Source organism: Aquarana catesbeiana, linkage group LG03 (assembly GCF_042186555.1).
Source record: "Aquarana catesbeiana isolate 2022-GZ linkage group LG03, ASM4218655v1, whole genome shotgun sequence".
Taxonomy (NCBI): Eukaryota; Metazoa; Chordata; class Amphibia; order Anura; family Ranidae; genus Aquarana; species Aquarana catesbeiana.
Window position 1 is genome coordinate 115,025,940 of NC_133326.1, and position 15,346 is coordinate 115,041,285.

At 43.3% G+C, this 15,346-nt stretch overlaps 1 protein-coding gene across 2 annotated transcripts in view; it reads left to right on the forward strand.

The window, feature by feature from the left end:
* The window catches only part of ICE2 (interactor of little elongation complex ELL subunit 2), a 268,772-nt gene that overhangs the window by 212,875 nt on the left and 40,551 nt on the right, over positions 1-15,346 (forward strand). The window lies entirely within an intron of this gene.

Here is a 15,346-nt window from a genome sequence, read left to right on the forward strand (position 1 = left end):
ACAAAACAGGAACTTAAGAAAGCCCTCCAGGACACCTCAATTGGGAAAAGCCCAGGACCAGACGGGCTGACTGTCTTGTATTACAAAAAATTCCAGGAATTATTGATCCCGATCATGTGTTCGTACTTGAACGGGATAGGGGAGAACTGGGAGATGAGGAAAGAAGCATTAGAAGCCAGTATTGCCATCATAGCACGTTATGTTCTAGCTATAGGCCCATCTCCCTTTTTAAACGTCGACACGAAATTATTCGCAAAGATTTTAGCCGATAAGTTGAAACAGATCATCAAAGAGATTATCCACCCAGATCAGGGGGGTTTCATGCCGGGGAGAGACAACGGTATAAAGACGCTAATGGTGGTCCAGCAAATAAAGGATAGCAGAGCCCCAGGTCTACTCCTGTCGATTGATGCTGAAAAAGCTTTCGACAGGGTAGACTGGGGCTTCATGTGGGACACCCTTGAGGAGATTGGCCTAGGTTACAAAATGCTTAGTTGGATAAAGGCTCTATACGCACATCCCACAGCTAGAGTAAAGACTAACTGTACTCAGAACCGTTTACAATGTACAACGGTACCAGACAGTGATGCCCACTCTCCCCATTGTTGTTCATTTTTACGCTGGAACCCCTACTTACGAGGATAAGGCGCAATCCCAACATCAGTGGAGTAAAAATAGGGGAAGAAGAGTACAAAATAGCTGCCTTCGCGGACGACATTTTACTTTGTCACCCGCCCGAGGATTACTCTCCCGAACCTGTTAGAGACTATTAAGGCCTATGGTAGATTATCTAATTTTCGGGTTAATTCTACCAAGTCAGAAATTATGGAAATAGTGGAAGATAAAGAAGGGGAAAAGACCTACCAAAAGAGCCTTCCATTCAAATGTGGGATGAACGAGCTTAATTATCTAGGAGTCAAAATTACCACAGCGATAGAATCATTGTTTCAAGCCAATTTTTTAACACTCAACGAGATCAGGACCGACCTGAACCGATTTTCGCATAACCAACTCTCATGGGGAGGTAGAATAAACCTATTTAAGATGACGATCCTGCCAAAAATCACCTTTAAATTAAAAAAAAAATCCCAATATCAATCCCGCAGTTATTTTAACAAATTGCACACTGAGTTTCTAAAGTTTATATGGAGAGGGAAAAAACCCCGAATAAAGTTTGCACAATTGGTTAAGGATAAGAGGAATGGGGGGTGGGGGGCACCAGATATTAAAAAATACTACACTGCAATAGCTTTATCATGAATCCTAGATTGGGTAAAAAAACAACAAAGAAAAACAATGGGTGAAAATAGAGAATAAAATGAGTTAAGTCGAGTTGGGTAAGATAGTATCCCACCACAGTATAGAAAATTGAGTACGAAAGCACTGGATATCACAAAACACACATTAAATATGTGGGACAAACTGCACGAAAGGGAGCACTGGGGGTATAATTCACCATTTACCCCGCTTAAGGACACAGATTACTTTACACCTGGAAGGGAAGATATGTTTGGGAGGTGGATATTGAAGGACGACGTCCAACTAAAAGATATTATGAGACAGGGTGAGATGTGCACATACCAGGAGCTGAAAGCTAAAGAAGATTGGTTCATCATAGATACTTGGAGGTACAGGCAGTTGAAGCATTTTGTTGACACACTCCCACAGCCAATAAGGTCGATGAAAGAGCTACGTCCTCTGGAAAAAGTATTCCTGGAGAAAAAAAGGAGGGGAGGTGTCTCTAGGATTTATAGGACACTGATTAAAGCAGGAGAGGGAGGGTGCCCGCCATACCTTAAGAAGTGGAAGAATTGGGTATCAAGATCACTGAAAGGGAGGATGGGTTAATTTTGAAAAGGGCAACTGCTACCTCGGCTAGCTTTAAGTTATCCGAGATGAACTTCAGAATCCTTGCAAGAACGTACATCACCCCGGATAAAGCACACAAGATGCAGAAAGAAACATCGCAACTATGTTGGAGGGGTTGCAGCGATATTGGGACGATGGCGCACATATGGTGGCATTGTCCGGTGATTAAAAAATTCTGGGGGGAGATAAGGAGAATAATCTCCGAGATCATTAGTATGGCTGTCCCAGATGACCCCTGGGTGTGCTTACATCACGGGAGTAAAATGCCCACGAAGAGGTACTTGAAATCATTACCACACCTCCTCAACGCCGCTAAAAGCCTTATCCCCAGATACTGAAGGGATAGAAGGAGACCTACACTGCGGGAGTGGTTCAATAAGATAAATGAAATTCACTGCCTGGAATGTCTGAGATATAGTGAAGGGTTAGATATGGAAACCTATGAGGAGACGTGGAGAGATTGGGTAAAATATAGGTCCTTACTTCAGGCGGCCGAGGCGTGGGGAACTTAGCTCGATGCCCCATTTGAATCTAGGTCTAAGTCTGGACTTGGGTTTGAATTTGGACTTAAATATAAGCTTAAGTTTAAACAGTAACATAAACTAGACGACTCATACTAAATATTGTAAAAGCGAAGGATGAAGACAGTGACGGTTATAGGTCACAGAACTAGGGGCTAAAGGTGGGGGGTTAGGACGGGGGGAATAGGGAGTAGCGAGGGGGGGTGGGAATAAGGGGAAAATAATTCCTATGGGTTTTTTGTACTGCTTGCTTTTAGAATTTTTTTGCAATAAATGGAAAATAAAGAACGATAAAGCCACAATGATGTGAATATGTTAAGGGATGAGATTGAACTGTAAAGTTGAAATCTCCCATATAAACACCTCGCTGATGTGGCAAAAAAAAAAAAAAAAAGGCTGTAATGTAACAAAATAGGTAAAAAGCCAATACTTTTGCAAGGCACTGTATATGTGTGAGCTGGGGTGAGCACACTTTAAGGCACAAATTGCAGTCCAGTGCTGTAGTGACAAACCAAGACAAGCTGTGATTTGTTGGGGCTATACACAAGTCTATTTACAGGTGCTGTACAGTGTTTCCAAAAGAAAAGTAAATGGAACAAATACACTTCCAAACCAAATCCTAGCCGTGTCCCGGCGCTAACTAATGATTGTCAGTAGGGCTGGGGAAAAAATCGATTTAAATCTTGAATCGCGTTGAGAGGTCAAATCGATTCAAAATATAAGCAAATCGATTTTTTTTAGATTTTTTTTTTTTTTTTCCCACCATGCCGGTCCTGAGGCGCTGCGGGCATGAGTTTTTAGGCGAGGCCGCGGCTTCGGCCGGACGCCGCGGACTAGGCCGAAGCCACGGCCTCGCCTAAAAACTCATGCCCGCAGCGCCTCAGGACCGGCGTTGACACCGCGCCGGTCCTGAGGAGCTGCGGGCAAGGAGTTTTTAGCCTAAAAGCTCATGCCCGCAGCGCCTCAGGACCGGTGCTGTTTCCAAAGAAAAAAAAAATTTGAATCGTGAATCGAGTTTTTTTTTTTTAAGAGAATCGAAGATATTTTTTTTTTTTTTTTTTTAAGAAAATCTCCCAGCCCTACTTGTCAGTCTCTGTATACACAACTTGTTTGCTTTTTATATATATATATATATATATATATATATATATATATATATATATATATACAATTTTGCACATTAAAATTAAAGGCTAAGTTCACCTTTCTGAACGTGTTACACCTGTATTTTGGGTGTAACATGTTCAGCATGCACCCCCACCCCCCGTGACAGTGGGTGGGGGATCCTCTGTGAAAACTTTGTGGCCGTGTGCGGGGCTTCTTCCACATGGCCTCATCATTCATTCACAGTTTCCTGTGAATTAATAGACTACAAGTACGGATTGTAGTTCTCAATGAACTGCGAGGGTGCTGGTGAGTACTCCCGTTGTTAATCGAATTTCCTGCTCTCAAGTAACTGCCTGCCCATATCTGAGGTATGGGCAGACAGCTATCCTGAGGGTCTCCTGGAGTCTGACATTGCACTGACATTGCATTGAGGTGTGGGCAGACAGCTATCCTGAGGGTCTCCAGAAGTCTGACATTTAACCCCCAGTTTGCTGAGCGCTGGTTCAATGCTCTGCAGGCTCCTTAAAAAAAAAAACAAATACACATTATTTTACCTGCAAAAAAAGTGCATTTATTATTTTTTTTTAAAAAATTTGAACTTATTCTTTAACATTTTAGGCCTGAAAATTAGTTCATTGTAAAATACAGGACACAAGACATGGAGTCATAGACTGAGATATACAGTCAGGTCCATAAATATTGGGACATCGACACAATTCTAATCTTTTTGGCTCTATACACAACCACAATGGTTTTAAAATGAAACGAACAAGATGTGCTTTTAACTGCAGACTTTCAGCTTTAATTTGAGGGTATTTACATCCAAATCAGGTGAACGGTGTAGGAATTACAACAGTTTTGTATATGTGCCTCCTACTTTTTAAGGGACCAAAAGTAATTGGACAGATTAACAATCATCCATCAAACTTTCATTTTTTAATACTTATTTGCAAATCCTTTGCAGTCAGTTACAGCCTGAAGTCTGGAATGCATAGACATCACCAGACACTGGGTTTCATCCCTGGTGATGCTCTGCCAGGCCTCTACTGCAACTGTCTTCAGTTCCTGCTTGTTCTTAGGGCATTTTCCCTTCAGTTTTGTCTTCAGCAAGTGAAATGCATGCTCAATCGGATTCAGGTCAGGTGATTGACTTGGCCATTGCATAACATTCCACTTCTTTCCCTTAAAAAACTCTGTGGTTGCTTTTGCAGTATGCTTCGGGTCTTTGTCCATCTACACTGTGAAGCGCAGTCCAATGAGTTCTGAAGCATTTTGCGAAAATGAGCAGATAATGTTGCCCGAAACACTTCAGAATTCATCCTGCTGCTTTTGTCAGTCACATCATCAATAAATACAAGAGAAATAGTTCCATTGACAGCCATACATGCCCACGCCATGACACTACGACCACCATGCTTCACTGATGAGGTGGTATGCTTTGGATCATGAGCAGTTCCTTTCCTTCTCCATACTCTTCTCTTCACATCACTCTGGTACAAGTTGATCTTGGTCTCATCTGTCCATAGGATGTTGCTTCAGAACTGTGAAGGCTTTTTTAGACGTGGTTTGGCAAACTCTAATCTTGCCTAACCATTTTTGAGGCTCACCAATGGTTTACATCTTGTGGTGAACCCTCTGTATTCACTCTGGTGAAGTCTTCTCTTGATTGTTGATTGACACACATACACCTACCTCCTGGAGAGTGTTCTTGATCTGGCCAACTGTTTTGAAGGGTGTTTTCTTCACCAGGGAAAGTATTCTTCGGTCATCCACCACAGTTGTTTTCCGTGGTCTTCCGGGTCTTTTGGTGTTGCTGAGCTCACCGGTGCGTTCTGTCTTTTTAAGGATGTTCCAAACAGTTGATTTGGCCACACCTAATGTTTTTGCTATCTCTCTGATGGGTTTGTTTTGTTTTTTCAGCCGAATGATGGCTTGCTTCACGGATAGTGACAGCTCTTTGGATCTCATATTGAGAGTTGACAGTAACAGATTCCAAATGCAAACAGCACACTTGAAATGAACCCTGGACCTTTTATCTGCTCCTTGTAAATGGGATAATGAGGGACTAACACACACCTGGCCATGGAAAAGCTGAGCAGCCAATTGTCCCATTACTTTTGGTCCCTTAAAAAGTGGGAGGCCACATATACAAACTGTTGTAATTCCTACACCGTTCACCTGGTTTGGATGTAAATACCCTCAAATTAAAGCTGAAAGTCTGCAGTTAAAGCACATCTTGTTCCTTTCATTTCATATCCATTGTGGTGGTCTATAGAGCCAAAAAGATTAGAATTGTGTCGATGTCCCAATATTTATGGACCTGACTGTACGTTGCTACCTTCGTATGATTGGACACTGGAAAAAGCTTTGCTGCTAAGGTCTCCCAGTGCAGCCTCATATAACCCCACTAACTGCCTTACATGTCCTAAGGTGATGGACCTCTTCTCTTATGGAGAAGGTTCTAAGCCATTCTTATCTTTCTTCGCTATTTTAACTGATACTTCTATCAGGACCCAAATGCTTGTTGCTAGTGGGCTCACTAGCAGTTTCCGGGTCTGTTACTTTTGATGTACATCATGGGAACTGTACCCAGACCCTGCAGCAGCATCAGGGCCAGCGTGTAATGCTTGATTCCGGCACCGAGTCCTACATTTGGCACTTACCTTGCCATGTAGTGCAACGGATGTACTTAGCTGCAGGGCGTTGTACAGCTCCGGGGCCGTGATCCATCCCTTTGGCACCTAGACCCCGAAGACCTCTTTGTGAGTTTGAACACTGTGATGGGTAAGGTTTGGTTCCCTCCCTCCCGGAAACCTGCAGTGTGAATAAGGATTTCCCTGTATTATTACAGAGTCTTATTTCTTTATCGTACATCACAGGACACAAAGCCGGTTATTATATTACTACTTGGGTTATACGCCACCTGTAGGTAAATGGACACTGGTAGATAAATCAGACCAATCAAACAGGAAGTCATCTCCTATATAGCCCCTTCTGCACAGGAAGCACATCAGTTTTTTCGCCAGTGTCTGTAAGGTGGTGGTCACTGATGTGATACATGTGCTTTTGGAGCATACTTGGTCTGGACGGTTCTATTAAGAATCATGGACTTCAGTCGGATCCAATCGAAAAAGCTATCGGCCAAAATGGATGGTACCTGAGCTTCATTGGAAGGAGAGAATATTCTTCGAGGTTTGCCTGTAATGCAGCCTTATGGCGCTGGACCATGCGTAATGGAGCCCTATACAGTGTTTGTTCTGACCAAGGTGCTTTCCTGCAGGGTGCTATACAGGTCTAGTGGAGTGGACCCCACATTAAGGGGAACCCAGTCTCTGGGTCTTTTATGACAAAGCTCACCATGATGGGTGAAGATTGGACTCCTGTTATGTTCAGAGTCCTGCAGCAGGAATGGTAAGTCTGCATTTGTTTGCAGTTTCTCTTTAAAAAAAAAAAAAAAGCTCCATCTGTTCTCCCGGTGGCCACTGGGGGTAGTGTGCTGTTTAATCATGCTGTGTACTTAGTCGTGTGGGCTGCGGTTTGTCCTCCAGCCACTAGAGGACGCAGGTTCGCTCAGAATGGTCTTTTTTTTTATATAGGCCGGAAGTGGAAGGGCGGCCATGTGGTCAGCAGCTTCAGCAGGGCCTCTGGAGACATAACAGCAACACATAGATACTAACAAATTATGAGTACTTACTATGGGAGAACTGTGTGGACACGTAATGTTTATATGCTGCATATTTACTGCTTAATCCTGGGAGACTGTTCAACTGTAAGTTGATACACCCCTGCACAGATAGCAGTTCACTTTAAAGTGTTTTTTACTGCTCAGAAGGCAGGTGCAGCGTAGTATACATGCTTGCAAAGTTGTTGTTTAACCACTTAAGGACAGAGGCTCCTTTTTGAGATTTGTTTTTTACAAGTTTAAAACAGGTTTTTTTGCTAGAAAATTACTTAGAACCCCCAAACATTTTATATATATATATATATATATATATATATATATATATATATAATATAATTTTTTTTTTTCTAACACCCTAGAGAATAAAATGGCGGTCGTTGCAATACTTTCTGTCACACTGCATTTGCACAGCAGTCTTAGTCACACTTTTTTTAGGAAAAAATACACTTTTTTGAATTAAAAATAAATAAGACAACAGTAAAGTTAGCCCAATTTTTTTTATATGGTGAAAGATGATGTTATGCCAACCCAACATGTCACGCTTCAAAATTGCGCCCGCTCGTGGAATGGCACAAAAAATGGTTTAAAAAATTCTACAGGTTGCATGTTTTGAGTTAGAGGAGGTCTAGGGCTAGAATTATTGCTCTTGCTCTAATGATCGCGGTGATACCTCACATGTGTGCTTTGAATACCGTTTTCATATGCGGGTGCTACTCGTGTATGCGTTCGCTTCTGCACGCGAACTCGGCAGGATGGGCCGCGTTAAATTTATTTTTCTTATTTATTTTACTTTTTATTCTTTATTTTTACACTGTTTTTTTTTTTTAATTGTCACTTTTATTTCTATTACAATGTAAACATCCCTTGTAATAGAAAAAAAGCATGACAGGACCTCCTAAATATGAGATCAGGGGTCAAAAAGACCTCAGATCTCATATTTACACTATGCCCTCTCCCACCACCGATAAAAGTGATCTTGCGGCGAATCCGCCACAGAGACCACTTTTATCTAAAAGCCGACAGCCTGCTAAAGAAGTGGATTACCGGGGTTATGGCAGATAGCTGCTGCCATTCCAACGATATTCCACTTCAAAGAGCCGACATTTAAAGATGGCGGGCGGTCGGCAAGTGGTTAAAGGCATGTTTAAATATACACGTTTGGAAAAACATGGGCATGGGAGCACTTTAAGGAATTGTGTCTCCAGTATAGTGTGCGTTTGATCTGCAGAAGCTTATTTTTTACTTTTTTTGCTGTTCTGAAACAGCATAGAGGCTGAATTGGATGCATATGTGCTTGGCTAAATCCTGCAGGACTAGTATGGGGCCAACTGTAGTTAAGCAGGTGCATGCTTGCAAACTAACTGGAACGCACAGTTGCTAAAGGTGCATGTTATACATGTTTGCATAAAGAGACACGTTTACATAAAGATACATGTCTGCATAAAGATGCATGTTTATACATGTTTGCATAAATATATATGGTTATACATGTTTGCATAAAGATGTCTGCATAAAAATACATGTTTATACATGTTTGCATAAAGATACATGGTTGCATAAAGATACATGTCTGCACAAAGATGCATGTTTATACATGTTTGCATAAAGATACATGGTGGCACAAAAATTCACGTTTATATAGGTTTGCATAAATATACATGGTTATACAGGTTTGCATAAATATACATGGTTATACATGGTTGCATAAAGATACATGCTTGCATAAATATACATGGTTATACATGGTTGCATAAAGATACATGTTTGCATAAATATACATGGTTATATGTGTTTGCATAACGATACATGGTTTCATAAAGATACATGTCTGCATAAAGATACAGGTTTATACATGTCTGCATAGATGCGTGTTGCGCAATGTTGCATAAACACGTTTCATAAACGCATGGTTATTGCGTAACTGCATGTTTCCATGGGCGCGTATTGTATAAATGCGTGTTTACAGGGACGCACGCTTTCATGTTTTGACTAGTTGCATAAGCACATGCTTCCATAAATGCATGCTGCTTAAACACATGCTGGCATGTTTTCATTTGTACTGCATACATATATGTTTATTTACATTAAGCTATATACATATGTACTTTCCTGGGACTACGTACATATGTGCTTATTTGCCTAGGACTACATACATATGTGCTTATTTGCCTAGGACTACATACATATGTGCTTATTTGCCTGTGACTACATACATATTTGTTCTTTTGCTTGGGGGTACATACGTATGTGCTTATTTGTCTAGGGGTACATGCGTGGGTGCCTATCGTCTTTGAACTGCATACATAAATACATGAATGGCAAGAATGCTTGTATGCCTGCATGTCTACATACCTAGGTACTTGCATAACGGCATACCTGGGTACTTGCATATCTAAGGACTTGCATAGAGGTAAGCCAACATTGTTTTAGGCCTCAATCCTTGGAGGACTGTATCTTAGGTTGGCTAATATAGTTGCTACGTTATTTACCTGTTATACCAGTTAAAAGGTTCCCAAAAAGAGAGGCAGCCATAGGAGGCAAGTGCACTGCTCTCAGGCTCAGGGATCTGGTGGTGTCCACATCTCCCGATGGACAGTGGTGTCGGGTGCATCTGAGCCACTGTGGTGTTTGGCATTGCAGTGTTTCCTGACGCATTCATTTTTTTTGTCAGACTGCGGCCGCATCACCTTGATCATGTCTGATCTCCGTTGATTGAAGCCTAAGCAGGATCAAGCCTGGTTAGTATGTAGATGGGAGACTGCTCGGGAATACCAGATGCTGTAAGCTTTTCTCCACCTGGGTGAGGGAGGTATCCGAGGCGAAGATCTTAGGGCAGTCTCTGAGGTGGTTAAAGTGGAGTTCCACCCAAAAATGGAACTTCCACTTTTTGGATTCCTCCCCCCCTCCGGTGTCACATTTGGCACCTTTCAGGGGGGAGGAGGGAGCAGATACCTGTCTAATACAGGTGTTTGCTCCCACTTCCTGGCATAGCTCACAGCGGTGCTTGCGGTGACCTATGCCACTTCCGGCGCCTACCCCGTCCTCCCCCGCTGTATTCTGTGACACACAGAACACAGCAGGGACCTGAGGGGACGCGCAGCGCGACTCGTGCATGCGCAGTAGGGACCAGGAAGTGAAGCCGCACGGCTTGACTTCCTTATTCCCTTACCGAGGATGGCGGCAGCAGCCGAGAGCCGAAGGATGGATCGGCTTCGGCTGCTGACATTGCGGGCTCCCTGGACAGGTTAGTGTCCATATATTAAAAGTCAGCAACTGCAGTATTTGTAGCTGCTGGCTTTTAATATTTTTTTTTCAGCGGACCTCCACTTTAAGTGCACCTCTTGGGACTGTCTGGGTCTGCCACAGAGTAGTCCAGTCTTTTGTCTTGCATTTGCTCTTGGCACAGAAGTTATAGGCTTGTTATTGTGAGACAATTAAATGGTAGCAGTTCCAAAACTAAATAGGGACATGAGGGCTATCTTAAGATCTCAAAGCCGCTGAACATCCTTCTGTTTTCAGATAGACTAGATCTGTTCAGTGATGACCTCTCTACAAGAGGTAGATTTCGGGGTCCATAATCTTCTGTAAACGCACGTCTTCATGTGGCGGTTTGTTTCCAGGCTCATCAAGGATTTCTGTATTTGCTGTGGAAAGCCGTTTTTTTTGGTGAATCTTCCCTTTGGGTTGGCCAAAGCTCTGGAGGGTTCACAAAGTGTCTAGCCCCAGTGCTGGGCTTGCTGAAGACACCTCAATACTCATTACATTAATAATCTTTGCTCAGGAAGCAGTCGATTCCGGGAGTTCCTTCGATATATTTCTACAGGAGGAAGCTGTGTTTAGGTCGTTTTTAGCACGTTCCCTACATACAGTCCTACTCCAGGTCTTGGTAGAGGATCATTTTATCTGTCTGGAACTTGAAGATCCAGGAATTGGATTGCTGGAAGGCTCTGTTTCCGGGGTGTTGCAGAGCAAAAATTTGTGGTTGACATTCTTCCTTTTCAGGAATTTGGAAAATAATAACCACTGATGCCAGTCTCTCCAAGTTGATTTGAGGCTGGCTACAGTTCAGTGGGCTTGGTCTCCACCGGAGAGAATACTGTCCATCAATATCTTGGATTTTTTGGCCAGTACGCCTTGCTCTGGATTATGGGACAAACCAATTGTAGGTTCAATACAGAGATGCCTCTGCAGGCATATATATCAAGCACCAGGGCGGCACCAGAGGTCATGCGACTCAGGGAGGTGAACCACATTCTGTCTGGGACAGTGCAAGTGCTGTCTCTATCACCAATACATATTCCAGGGATACAATAGTGGCAGGGGGAACTCTGCAGGGGAAATCTACTAGATTCCAAGTCCTACAACAGGTTGGGACAGGTGTGTCCGGAACGAGAGTCCCACTGCCAATAGGGGTAGATGTACTGGTAACACCTTAGGGACCGGTTCTCCCTTATTTGACATTTTTCCTGTGTTTCAGCTTCTGACACATCTTTTGCGAAGAATCTGTGAGGTGGTAACACTGATATTAGTGTTGGCTGAATTAGCCTAGGAGGGGTTGGTACACTGAAAATTTATATAGTGTAGCGCTGTGTGTGTAAATGGTGAAGGGTATAAAACAGTGAGTTAGGCACAAGCCATCTCTCAATGGCCAGCAAATAAACAGAAAATACTTCAAAATTAAATAAACGTGACTCAATACAATCAAAAGTGCATTATATGTTACGAAATAACATGTAAAATATAATAATTACAACAAACCAGTGATTAATGGTGAACAAGAACAAATTATATATAGATAAAAGTTCAGCCAAAAGAGTCCATAAGTATTAGAAAATGTGTTCCTGATAAGAATCAAAAAACCACCACCGAAAAGTCTCTGAGGGTCAACTGGTGAAAACAACAATGGAAAGCTTCTGGTAGATGAAAAAATAGAGCACCAAAATGAAATGAGACGTCTAAATATAAGATAGGACCATCACCAGAGTATCTGAGGAGGCTTACCGGAAGCAGGGGACTTGAAAAGACATACGTCTTACAAGTCTCAGAAAGCTTAATAAGCCGCCAGGGCTGGCAAGATGGATCACCGGGTGTCCACAACTTCAAATGAGGGGGAAAGGAAAATCCTTGCACAGCCTTTGCTGAATTTTTTGAATGGCGGTCTAATCACACTTCGACTTTTGATGACACAGTGTCGGCCAACTCGAACATTGGCCAGGTCCCCCCGGATAATGCAATCATTCATAACTATTGTCTTGCCATTGAGTACAATGTTCTGGCTTCCACATAATACAGACTGTCTGCTGACTTTGTTTCCAGATGCCAGCTCTTGTGTCACTCCCGCAGTCTCTGACCAGCTCTTGTGTCACACCCACAGTCAGGGGTTGGTACACTGACATAGTGAGTCTTGCGGGGGTCGCTCCTTTGACACTCCCAGTCCAGCGGGACCTAATGGTTTTGAGTCCTGTATCTTAGTATTGTTCAGCCCCTGGAAGCCAGCTCGGGGAACTTCAATTGCTGTACTTGGAAATATTTTTTTGCCTGGGGTGAAGCAAGGAAGTGGCACCCGCAGAAATATGAGTGAGAGATTTTCTTTTTCTTTCTCCAATCGGTAGGGAAAGGAGATTGGCCTTAAGTACCATTTAAGGGTCAGTTTGTCCCTATCCATTCTTTTCCAGAGGCCGTTGTTTCTCACTCCTTGTTTCATACCTCATACATCATGTAACTTGGACAGTCCCACCTGTCAGTCCATTCTTGTGTTCTTGGGACTTGAATTTGATCTTGATTGTCCTTGCAGAGGCCACTTTTTGAACCAATCGGGGGATTCTGTTGGTCCTTTTATCTTGGAAGGTGGCTTCTTTGGTTGCTATCACTTCACTGAGTGGAGTGTCAGAGTTGGCGGCTCTTTCATGCAAGGAGCCATTCCTGGTCTTGCATCATAAGGTGATGTTGCGTCCTCATCCACTTTTATTGCTTAAAGTGGTTTCTAGTTTTCACTTGAATCAGGACAGTGTCTTGCCTTTTTATTTTTCTCCTAATCCATAGTTGGCAGGAGAAAGATCGCTACATACTCTAGAGGTTGTTCAGGCGCTCAGGATCCACTTAAGTTGTTGGCAAAGGTCAGGAATCCTGGTTTGTGCTGCCAGAAGAGCCCAGGAAGGGCAGGCGGCATCCAGGTCGAATATTTAGCAGTGGATCTGTCAGTTTATCATAGATGCCTATGGTATAAATGGCAAAAAGGCTTAAAGTGATATTAAAGGTTTGCTGTTTTACAAAACATAACAAACATGTTATACTTACCTGCTCTGTGCAGTGGTTTTGCACAGAGCAGCACTGATCCTCTTCTTCTCGGGTCCCCCGCTGGCAATCCTGGCTCCCTTCACCTTGACCAGTGTCCCCAATAGTAAGCCGCTTGCTATGGGGGCACTGCTGCATTGATGCTCCAGAGCCCCGCTCTGTGCAACCAAAAGACACTTGGAGCTGCGGCTCGGCCCTGCGCTCCTCATTGGTTCACTGGCTGTGATTAACGGCAGTGGGAGTCAATGGCTCATGCTGCTGTGTCTCAGCTAGTGAGGAGAGAGACACCCGGGACAGCTGAGGCTCCTGTGCACATGGCTGGATCGAGAGGGGGCTCAGGTGAGTATTAGGGGAGGCTGGGGGGGGAGCAGCACACAGAAGGTTTTTTTACCTTCATGCATAGAATACATCGGAGCAAAGTCCTACACTCACACAACTCTTGTCCTCTAATTCTAGCTTCCTCTCAAGAGCTCAACAGACAGCCTAACGGACCAAGGCAGATTTAATTGCAACTAGATCTAATTTCATTTGAATACTCTGTACTTCTAGAACCTTTGGTCTTCAGGGCTCAGAAGTGCTCTTCTGCCTCTTCACTACCTGAATCTTTTTTCTGTAGTCTGACCCTGAACGTCTAACCTCTTTGAAAAAGATTTAGGGGAAGGAGAGGCAGAAGAGGATATTGCAGATTTCATCTTGTGCATGTTATGAGACGCAAGCTAAGGCTTCTTGGCATTTGCTTTGTACTGTAAGCACACTCTTTGATGCGGTGCATACTAGCCTTTGACTAGCAGCACCAGAATCTCCTCTGCCTGAACAAGCTCCTATAGGCACAAATGGCTGGCAAAGTCTAAAATGACTTTTCCCTTAGGCTCCATGCACACTGGCTTAAAAAATGTTTCTTCTACAGGAGTTTTGTGTCCTGCCTGTAGAAGCAGCTCAATATATACTGCTTTTTTGTGTTGATGACCTAGAGAATGTTCTTTGCCAGGTCTCTAGGATGACACTGCTCTCTGTAAATCAGACCTAGAACTTAGAAAACCATTCCTTTCCCTTCCCTCTCAATGGAAGATAGTAATGATAGACGTAAGCCTAACAGACTGGGGGTGTGGTCTACAATTGCCTGGCTGTCCAGGGAACCTGGTCCCCACTTGAGTCAATGCTACTCTTTAATATTCTGGAACAGAAAGCCATAAGACTGACTCTCCTACACATTTACTTAGTCAGACACTGTCACAGCTGTGGCCTACATAAACCACCCAGAGGGTGCCAGAAGTCGGGCAGCCCTGAAGGATGAAACCTTTTTTTCTCTCCTGGACAGAGAAACACATTCCAATGCCTAGAATCAGGGGATTGGGCTCTACATTTAGAGATCTTCCTAATCCTCTGCCAGAAATGGGGAACACCAGATGTGGACAAAATAACCTCCAGACTCAAAAAAAAAAAAACTGAACATGTTCCTGGCACGGTCCAGGAATCCCCTGGATGTCCAGGTAATTATTTGATCTGCATTCAGACTGGTGTATGCATTCCCTCCTAGGAGGATTCTACCTTGACTACGCCACAAGTAAGAGGAAGAATGTGTCTCCCTGGGATCTGATTTTGGTACTTTCTGTTCTTCTAAGATTTCCCTTAAAATCAACTTCTGATATCCCATTGGGTAATCTCACTAGTGATTTGGCCTTTTTGATGCCCATTATCTCCATCAGGCATACCTTCGAGTTGGCGACTTTTTCTGGTCTGAGACAAGGTGGTCCTGGGACCAAAAACCTCCTTCCTTCTCAATGTGATCTCTTCCTTTCACCTCAGTGAGGAGAGGGGTAACACATGTTCTAACAAGAACCGTGCACATGAACAGTGCAACAGAGCAGAGTGA